Consider the following 8,896-nt stretch of genomic DNA (forward strand, 5'->3'; position numbering starts at 1 on the left):
GCTGCTTTATAGCAGGCAAGAATTATACGGGGGATAAAACTGTTTCCTGGGAATGTCACAGGTTAAATGGTTAATATTTCAGCCCTTAAATGTACTTCCACAAAAAGCAAGACATCCTCCATGTATATTAGTTACCTTCATTATATTGGGAATCAAAACGGAGCATCTGTATCCTGCTAAACTGAACTTGAAAATAGATAATTCCATTTCTCGTTTCCTGTCCATTTTAGCAATGATCAGTTATACAACTGATTGGGAAACTCATTCATGTGAGTTTTAAGGTTTTTAAGGCAGCTGTAACATCTGTGAGTTGAATATCTTCAGGCAGTTAATACTCAGTAAGTTCAGGGCCCTCATCTTTATTTGTCCCCTCTCCACAGGTTCATCAACTTAAAGGTCATCTCACCCAAGTCCTAATTTAACAATTTATGGAAATATTAGTTGGTCTCTGTCATGAAAAGAAGCTCAGTTTTCTGTCAGGAGGCACTACATCCAAGTCTAGCTCTGTCCATGCTGCTTTGGGCTCTTCAAAGGCAGAATGTGGTTTCACTTTCTCCTCACCACTTCATGATAAAAGTGTCCTGGTCCCGTCTTGTGCCACTTAATGAATGGCCCTCTCTCCCTGGATTTGGACTGTTGGCCTTTCCAACCACTCATTAACTGGCAGGAAATGCCCTCCTCAGCAATCACTATTGTGTAAATAGAGCTATAAACTTTGGAAGGCTGGTACAATCCCAGATCCTAAAACTGCACGTGTGTGTGGGGGTGGGGTGGAATCTTGATTGTAAAAGCATTGCCTTCCAAATTAAACTCAAACCACATGATACAGTCCATAAAATATACAAAACACGCAGTCCAGTGACAGATTTATTGTAGCCATACAGCATAAAGCAAAAAAAAAAATCTATATGGAAAACACTGCTACTTTTGACCCAAACAGCCCCCAAACAGGAAGCTAAAAGCAAATCAGCCAGCTGTGGCCTCCCTAAGTTATGAAGGAGACCAATGCAACCAGCATTTCCTGTCATTGCTTGTCACCATTTCTGAGTGTCTCTGTCTGAACTGTTTTCTTAGCTAAAAAATTATGGAAATTTCTTTGAGGATAGATGGAAGGCTATTATATGATCTAGGCTTGAAAGTGAAAAATATCACTTTTACCAAAATTTTTTACTTTGTACAGGTCACACAACCAGTCAGTTTAACTTCTGCATTTTAATAAATACAGGAAAAATAGACTACATTAATAAATGTTAGTGTTTAGAATCAGACACTTTCCTGCTAATTTAGAATCAATATTCAAAACCACAATTTTCATGCATCAGATTAGTAAGACAGAACTGCAGACTACAATATCCTTGAGAAGAGGAACTAGCTTCTTAGAGTTTCTCTCTTCTCTCTCTCTCTCTCTCTCTCTCTCTCTCCATTCCCACAACACAACTTATGAAACTTCAAAGTGTATGCATGCATGACAGCTTTCTAAGGGAATCACATTTTAGATCCTTTTTATTATTATCATCATCATCATAATCATCACAGTTTCCACAACACATGGAGGTATTTTCATGTTTTCCAGCACCATAAAATGTCAAGGCCTATATCATATTTTCCAGTTTGTCGTGTTCTCACTCACAAAAGAGCTCTGGAGGGGGAATTTCAGTCAGAAAGTAAAAGCACTGTGCCCTCATATTATCTCTACATTGAACCTCTAAGTATGTCTAAATGAGTCCTCCAGCAATACCAAGTTTATCTTTCTAAGAAAGAGGATTAATAAGTGGCAGAAGGGCAGCTTGTTCCGCCAAAACCCAAAGTCATTCACACACACACAAAAAATTCCCTCCCTCGGGGAGCCTGTCAATCTGAGTCCAGACTAGACCCTAGCTTAAGAAAGCCAGCAGAACCCTACTGACATGGTCTCTATGGGATGCTGAGGCCACTGCTCCAGGCATTCATGAAACAGATCAGATTACACAACTCCCCTGCCCACTCCCCATGTTTTTCTGTATTTTGAAGTCCTTAGACATAAAATGTGACCCTATAATGTGTGCTATTTTTCACTTCATACTTTTCGGTGAACCAATAATGATTTTCTTCAAGCTATCCAATTACTTAGGGAAAATGCTGACATAAACGAGTTGGGAGTTCAAATTTTCCCCATAATCACGTCTGAAAAGAAATACAGTCCACCTCTTAAGGATCCTCATCAATCACAGACACCAAGAATCTTAAGAAACAGCAATGAACCCTTTAACAAAATAGCACCCACAATTTGACCATTTATTGAATGCCTACTTTTCAGAAGACAAATGCAAACTCCACTAGGACACTGAGATGAAATGTGATCTCCATCACTATGCTGTAGGTCTTGTTGAATGTCTCTATAATATTTTTAATAGAACTCAGAAAAACCACTATACAGTACATGAATCCAATCATAATAAAGCAGCCACCTTAATATTATGCGACAAAAAATATTATGGGACAATTTCATTTACTCAGTTTGTAAAGCATTAAATAACTAAAGAATTATACTATGAGATACATGCCCAAGCTAATATTATACACAATGCTTTTGTTTTGCTTTGTTTTGTTTTCCCGAGTAAAGGGTGAAGACTAGAAAAGATGAAATATATGCTCTCGGGTTCTTTCACTCTCCTTTTTTAACAGGCCACCCCTAAAAAAAAACACCTTGTTTGTTTTCTTCATACTGCCACATACGGGGAGACTGCAAAAGCTGTACCTAAAGACTGATGGTCCTCTGGGCACAAAAGATAATTGTGATGGATCTGAAATGGCAGCTCTTGTCTCTTCTACTATGTAGACTTTGTTTTCTGGAAACATTAAAAAAAGAGGCTCTATTTATACCTGTATCTTGGTAAATAAAAACCTATGCAAATTCAATCTCTAAATGGGCAATCAGTGTTTGACTGAAAATGAGACAGCTTCCAGTGTTGTTTTTGGTTTTCGTCTGTGACTTCATCACTTTCTAAACTATACATGACATGAGGCATCTTAGTCACAGTACTTCTTATTTTTGTTCCTTTTTATCTGCTGAAACTGCTTAAAGAACTGTTTCTACATGACTTCTAGCTGAAGACTGATTTACCTTGGATGTAGAAGAAATATACGATGTAGAGGTGACAGAAAAATAGCTGTTGGCTTTCAGGCAAATCCTTCAGGTCTCTTGCTTGCTTTTCCCTGAACTTGTTAGTTAGTTGTTACTATGGCCTCAAGCAGGACAATACTCAACCTAGTGTTCAGTCTGTTTTGCTGTTGTTATTGTTGTTGATTTTTTTGTTAAAAAAATAGAGATACTGCTACCTGAAATCACGGGATGGGTGTTCTTAAAAAAAACACACAAGCAAACAGAAAGACAAAACTATTCTATTTACTTAACAATCTTTTACTGAGACTCTACTATGTGCCAGGCACTGGGTCCATGAGCTAAGGAGACTCAGTAACCTGCCTAATAAGGATATACTCTTATATTCGGGGAAACCTTTCTCAAATTTCCACACCAATTCTGGGCAATGCCAAGGAGCTCAGGATTCAAAGAATCTAATGGAGATAATTTTAAGCCAATTTGAGTGATCCGAAATGGAAAACAAGATCCAGCAAACTGCCTGTCTCTAAGATGCTCCCATGTTCTAAGCCTCTAAGGAGATCAATTATCTTGCGGGAAGTCTCTAGTACCAACCCCCTGAATTTCTGTTCAGACCGCTTTTCTCAATTGGAAGCCTTTTCTTTCTGAGCTGTTGTAGTTCACCCACTGTGAGCATTAAAACACACACACACACACACACACACACACACACACACACACAACTCCTGCCTAAAATTGGAAACAAATCACTTCTACTCATGAGCCAACTTAATGCTGATGGAAATAGGGCTTGAGAGTGGACATAATATTTTAACAAGCATGCCTAATTGATTCCTAAAACTCTAATCAGACTCCTTTTATTTCCTTAACACTTTGTTCTTATGGCTGTTATAAAGAATAAAGAGTTCTGGGATTACATGCTTGAGTTTCTTGAAAAGTATCATATACATATAGAGGGAGAATATATATATATATATCATGTATTTCTGTATGCAAACTTACATAAATATACACATTTATATATACACATAATATATATGTATATACATGAACATGTAATGTACATATATACACAGGTACATTTTGTATATTACATACATACAACACACACACACACACATACACACACGTATATTAAGCTTCATTTCATTCCTGCTTCTTTTTGAGCTCTGAGCAATGTAATCTTTTTGTGAAAGTTACCTGCCTGGAGTTGAGCATTCAGAGACCTGGCTCTATTTCTGAGCCTGGCAGACATCACTTAATACAAAAATTAATTATAGTTTATTGTGAACCTTTTTTCTTTCATTCTTAAAATGGGAGGAATGCTGTAAAGATAGGTGTTTTCCTATAAACCTCCAGGGAGAAATCAATGCATAGCTGTATAAAATGTTCTAACATGACAACTAATTTGCACACACATGCACATGTATGTGCTTGTGTATATGTGCCCATACAAATTGGGAGTACCTTTATTTCTCAAATAAAAATACTTCTCAGTTTATATTACTTTGCCCATCAGTCTTTTAAAAAGAGTTGCTCAATATAGTACAAAGTAGAACTAAATGATGGATTTATACAGAGTGTCCCAAAAATGTATACACATTTTAATAGCTGATAGCTCAGTTTTGAAAATGAAATGTACTTTAATAAACACTGCCTTTACAATTATTCAAAATGTGTGTATAACATTTTGGGGGACATACTATATTGTGTCTGTACTAGAATGATCTGGGAAAATATCCTTTCTGATCTATTTTAGGTCACATGGATATTATTAACACCTGATAACGTAATTGATACCTTTTTTATCCTAATTCTCAAAGTTGCCTTTCCAATATTGTTATTTGGCTATCGTGAGGCAATATACAACCATTCAGAAAGAGTAGGATGCCATGGAGACCCCTAGTTTCCTTAAGATCTAAAAGTTCACATTAATATAGATCTAATTTCTTTCCCTTTGGTCATAACTTGTGTTTGTTTGTTGTTTGGTTAGTTGGCAATTAAACCTTTTGCTCCCAAATATTTTTATAGAGGAAAAATGCCCACCTCATTTTATCTGAGACAGAGGTTTCTTTCTATTTTTGAAGTGATAGGAATACAAATCCCACAAAGAAACAAGACTTCTGATTTATAATTTCTTGACATCACATACATTTATAATGGGGGAAAATCCATCTTTTCAACCCACTAAACATTTTTATAAGAAAACTTAACAGCAGGGAAGCACCTTGATGAAGTGAAGGTGATCATAGCCTGCATGCTCTTTCAGACACTTGATAGTTTTAACACAGCAGCGACCATTATCTGACTTTAATTACAGAATCAAATTACTTGTCAAACATGTACTGTAACTTATTCTTGTCTGTTCTGCCCAATCCCTGTTTGTAATCCTACCGGACAACATTATTTATTTCAAAACAGAAAAATTCAGCTACCTTCCTGAATTTATTGTGCTATAAGCAGGAAAAGTATACAATTTTAGGAATGAAAATCTTCTCACCTCTTTCTTCCTTCCACTCCATCTCACATATGAATACAAGTGGGCGAAGAACAAAATTGTACTTCAAACTATATTGTCAGCATCTGCATAGCAGCCAAGAGACTGTCACTGTCCCAACAAGTGTAGTACTGTACAGCCTCAACAGACAAAACCTTTTTTTCCCCAAACTGCTGTGAATATTTTTTCATATTGCAGAGCTGGGCCAATAATAATGCAACTACTGGTCAAAAGGATAAATTACACTAGTGCCTGGAAGTACAATGAAAAGCGAGAGAACCTTTTTTGAGGCAAATAGAATTCAAGCAATTAGGGTCTGTACATTCTAATCTACTTTAAATGTTTAGGTTCTTGCAAGTACACAAAAATGTCTTCTGTTTAAATTAAAAGCTATGCACAAAATCTGCTCCTTTGTGAGTTTACAAATGATTCATTGTTTTGTTTTACTGTAACATTTATTAAGCACCTTCTTTGTGCAAAGTATTGCTTAGGTAAAGGGTGGGTGCAAGGGAATACCAAAGATATTTTGGATACCATCTCATAATCAGAGGTTTTATCTCCCTTAAAAGGCAGCTGTTATGAAATGCCTGGTGTAAACAGTCGAGGAAAAAAAGGTACTTTATAATAATCCTGGGAATCATTATGGGTGCTAAAAGCAGTGAAGGAAATTAGAGAAATGAATTAGCTTTTAGAAGTAGAGTAAAACATGCAATTTCCACCTCTAGCCCAGTAGTACAGGGTGCCCCAAAAATGTATACACACTTTGAATAATTATTAATTCCAATGGGTTAAATCTGAAAAAAAAGAAACATCAATTGAGCTATCAGCTGTAAAGGGTGTATACATTTTTTGGGACACCCTATATATCAATTATCTCTCAAAACATTATTTTTACAAACTCCTTCACTTATGTTTTCATACACGGTCTTCAATGCCATCATTATATGAAGCTGCAGATGATACTGGCAAAATTCCCTTCTAAGGTTTCTGACAATAGTTTAACTTGTCTATTCTGGCCTCACGGTTTAGTATTTTCACTCCCCCCCCCCCAAAGGATGCATTTAGTCAGAAGTATTTCAGCAAACAAGGCAGCAAGCACATGAGGAAGCAAAGCTTGCTGAACTGGGATCTAAATATGTAATCACTAAAAAGGAGAGAAGTTGCTTTTGGTCACCTCTCGCTCCACCCCTTGCAAAACTGCAAGTATCTATTGCTCTACCTGCAGGAACTCTTCTTTCAGATGTGAAGCAATGGATTGCTCCATACACTCCTCTCAACAATCATCCGAAAAACAGATGCAAAATTTATTATATAGTAAATTCCACAGTTCACTTTTTTCTTTCTAGGCACTTTAGCACCTGGCCAGGAAAACGGCACTGTTCTGTAATAGGTGGTAAACAATACCTTCCCCCCACATCCCAGAAGCTTGCTAAATTTAATTGCAAGACAGTGCCAGCCAAGTAGCTTCTATTGTTTGGGGAGAAGTAAAAAGTAGAGAGATATTATATTACCTGGGCTATGGGCAAAGGTCCCTTTAGGCGATGTTTAGGAAAGTTTCTATGAATATGAAGGCATCCCCCCAAAATATTGCATATTGGAAAAAATTTTAAAACAACTTTAAAAGTATTTAACATTTGCATAGGCAAAAGAGAAAATGTGAATATAATCAGAGAAATCTGAGGTCTCTGGTAAACTTTATTGTTAACATGCTTTTATTAGAGGAGGAAACCCCTCATGGATGAATTGTATGAAGAATTGATGTCTAATCATTTGTATAAGTATTTCAACAGTCTGCGTTCCAACGATTATATCAGTAATCAGCCAAAGACTTATTGATTAATCTAGGGAGTCAACATAGTGAAAACTCAGCAATCATTTCAAAATTAAATCTTGGAATAGATTTGTTTTAATTGAAGCTTTCCCATGCACACAATACATGTAAGGGATCGGTGCCCATTTACAAACACTAGCAATTTAAGAACATCTAAGAAAAAAAAAGAACTCTTCTAAAACATATTCCCTTAATCAAACATCAACACAATAAATTCACCCTCACGGTTGTCTCGCTCTATACCAGATCAGTGGGTAATAGTCAGAAAAACACATAGATCTACTACAGTAATGATAAAACGATACAAATGAATCACTTAATGTTAACTTTCACTACTCGTCTTGATTTAATTTCGTTTTCTTACCATAAAAGCCTATTGTGTAAATGCTGAAAACTAAAGTTTTTCATAGTTTAATAATTTGAATAGTCTCCTAAAATCTACCGTCATGCCCTCCAGATGCAGGTAGTACAAGGAAGCTGCCCAAATGCGTTGATCTAGAGCGGGAAAAGGCAAGAGCTGCAAAGGAAGCTGTGGCATTGCTCCTGATGTAGCATGGCCATGAGCGAAATTAGTTGTTAAACGCATTTGCTGATGCTATGCCATGCAAGAAGTTTCTTTAAATTACTATATGTAATAGATAATATATATGAATAGAAGAAAATAGAAAAAAAAGAGAAAGGAAGAACAAGAGGACGAGAGATCAAAGCCCTAAAATTGCAACAAAGTTGCAGGGTTAATTTGCCTTCTTTTGCCATTTGGAAAAAATAAAGTTTAAAAGGCATTTTATTTCGTTGGCGTCCTAGGAAGGCAGCCACTCTCAGGAACCCCAACTCATCTCCAGCCTTACCTTATGCTGTGAGAGCAAACCCTGAGGTTAAGAGGTCCTGCTCTCAGCGGCAGAGGCAGTGGCAGCGACAGCGACAGCGGCACATGCCATCTGTTAGCTACAGAAGCAAAAGCAGCGCTGCGCGAGGTGGCCCAGGTGCCCAGAGAGCCCTTAGCAGGGGTGTATACTGAATGCCGCCATTTTAAAGCGAGGCTCTGAAATCATTAGATATAAGCAAATTAAAGCCCGCCCCACCTACATAACTTCATGGCTGGGACGTGCAACCCGGTTCCAACTCGGCCGCTGCGGGGTATAAAATGTCACGCCAAGAGACGCGGACACGAGGGCACCGGGACGGAGGTGATAATCCCTCCGCTCCCCTCTGCCCTCTACCCCGCTGTGCACTGGCAAGCCTACTTTCAGGCCCAGAAGAAATAATATTTTCTTTTCTCCAAAACACGGGGGCCCTTTCCCTGGGCAATCCGGCGTGCTGGGGGGCGGAGGGGCCACGGGCCGGCCTCCCCCCTTCTTGCATGCTCTTGGTTCAGTCCGCTTGGAGCACACGTCGGAGCTCCCCAGCGCCCTCCCGGCTACAGGCTGGCTTGGGGCTCCCGCCTGGCAAGCGGCTGCCATGGCAACCC

General features: G+C 38.1%; 1 protein-coding gene across 1 annotated transcript in view; it reads right to left on the minus strand.

Moving 5' to 3' along the window:
• Positions 1 to 8,434, minus strand: part of MBNL3 (muscleblind-like splicing regulator 3) — a 124,376-nt gene extending 115,942 nt beyond the window's left edge. The window contains exon 1 of the mRNA XM_005872810.2: positions 8,277 to 8,434. The gene's annotated coding sequence lies outside the window, so the exon portion shown is untranslated. The remainder of the gene's footprint in view (positions 1 to 8,276) is intronic.
• Positions 8,435 to 8,896: the final 462 nt, after the last annotated feature.

Source organism: Myotis brandtii, unplaced genomic scaffold (assembly GCF_000412655.1).
Source record: "Myotis brandtii unplaced genomic scaffold, ASM41265v1 scaffold393, whole genome shotgun sequence".
Classification (NCBI taxonomy): domain Eukaryota; kingdom Metazoa; phylum Chordata; class Mammalia; order Chiroptera; family Vespertilionidae; genus Myotis; species Myotis brandtii.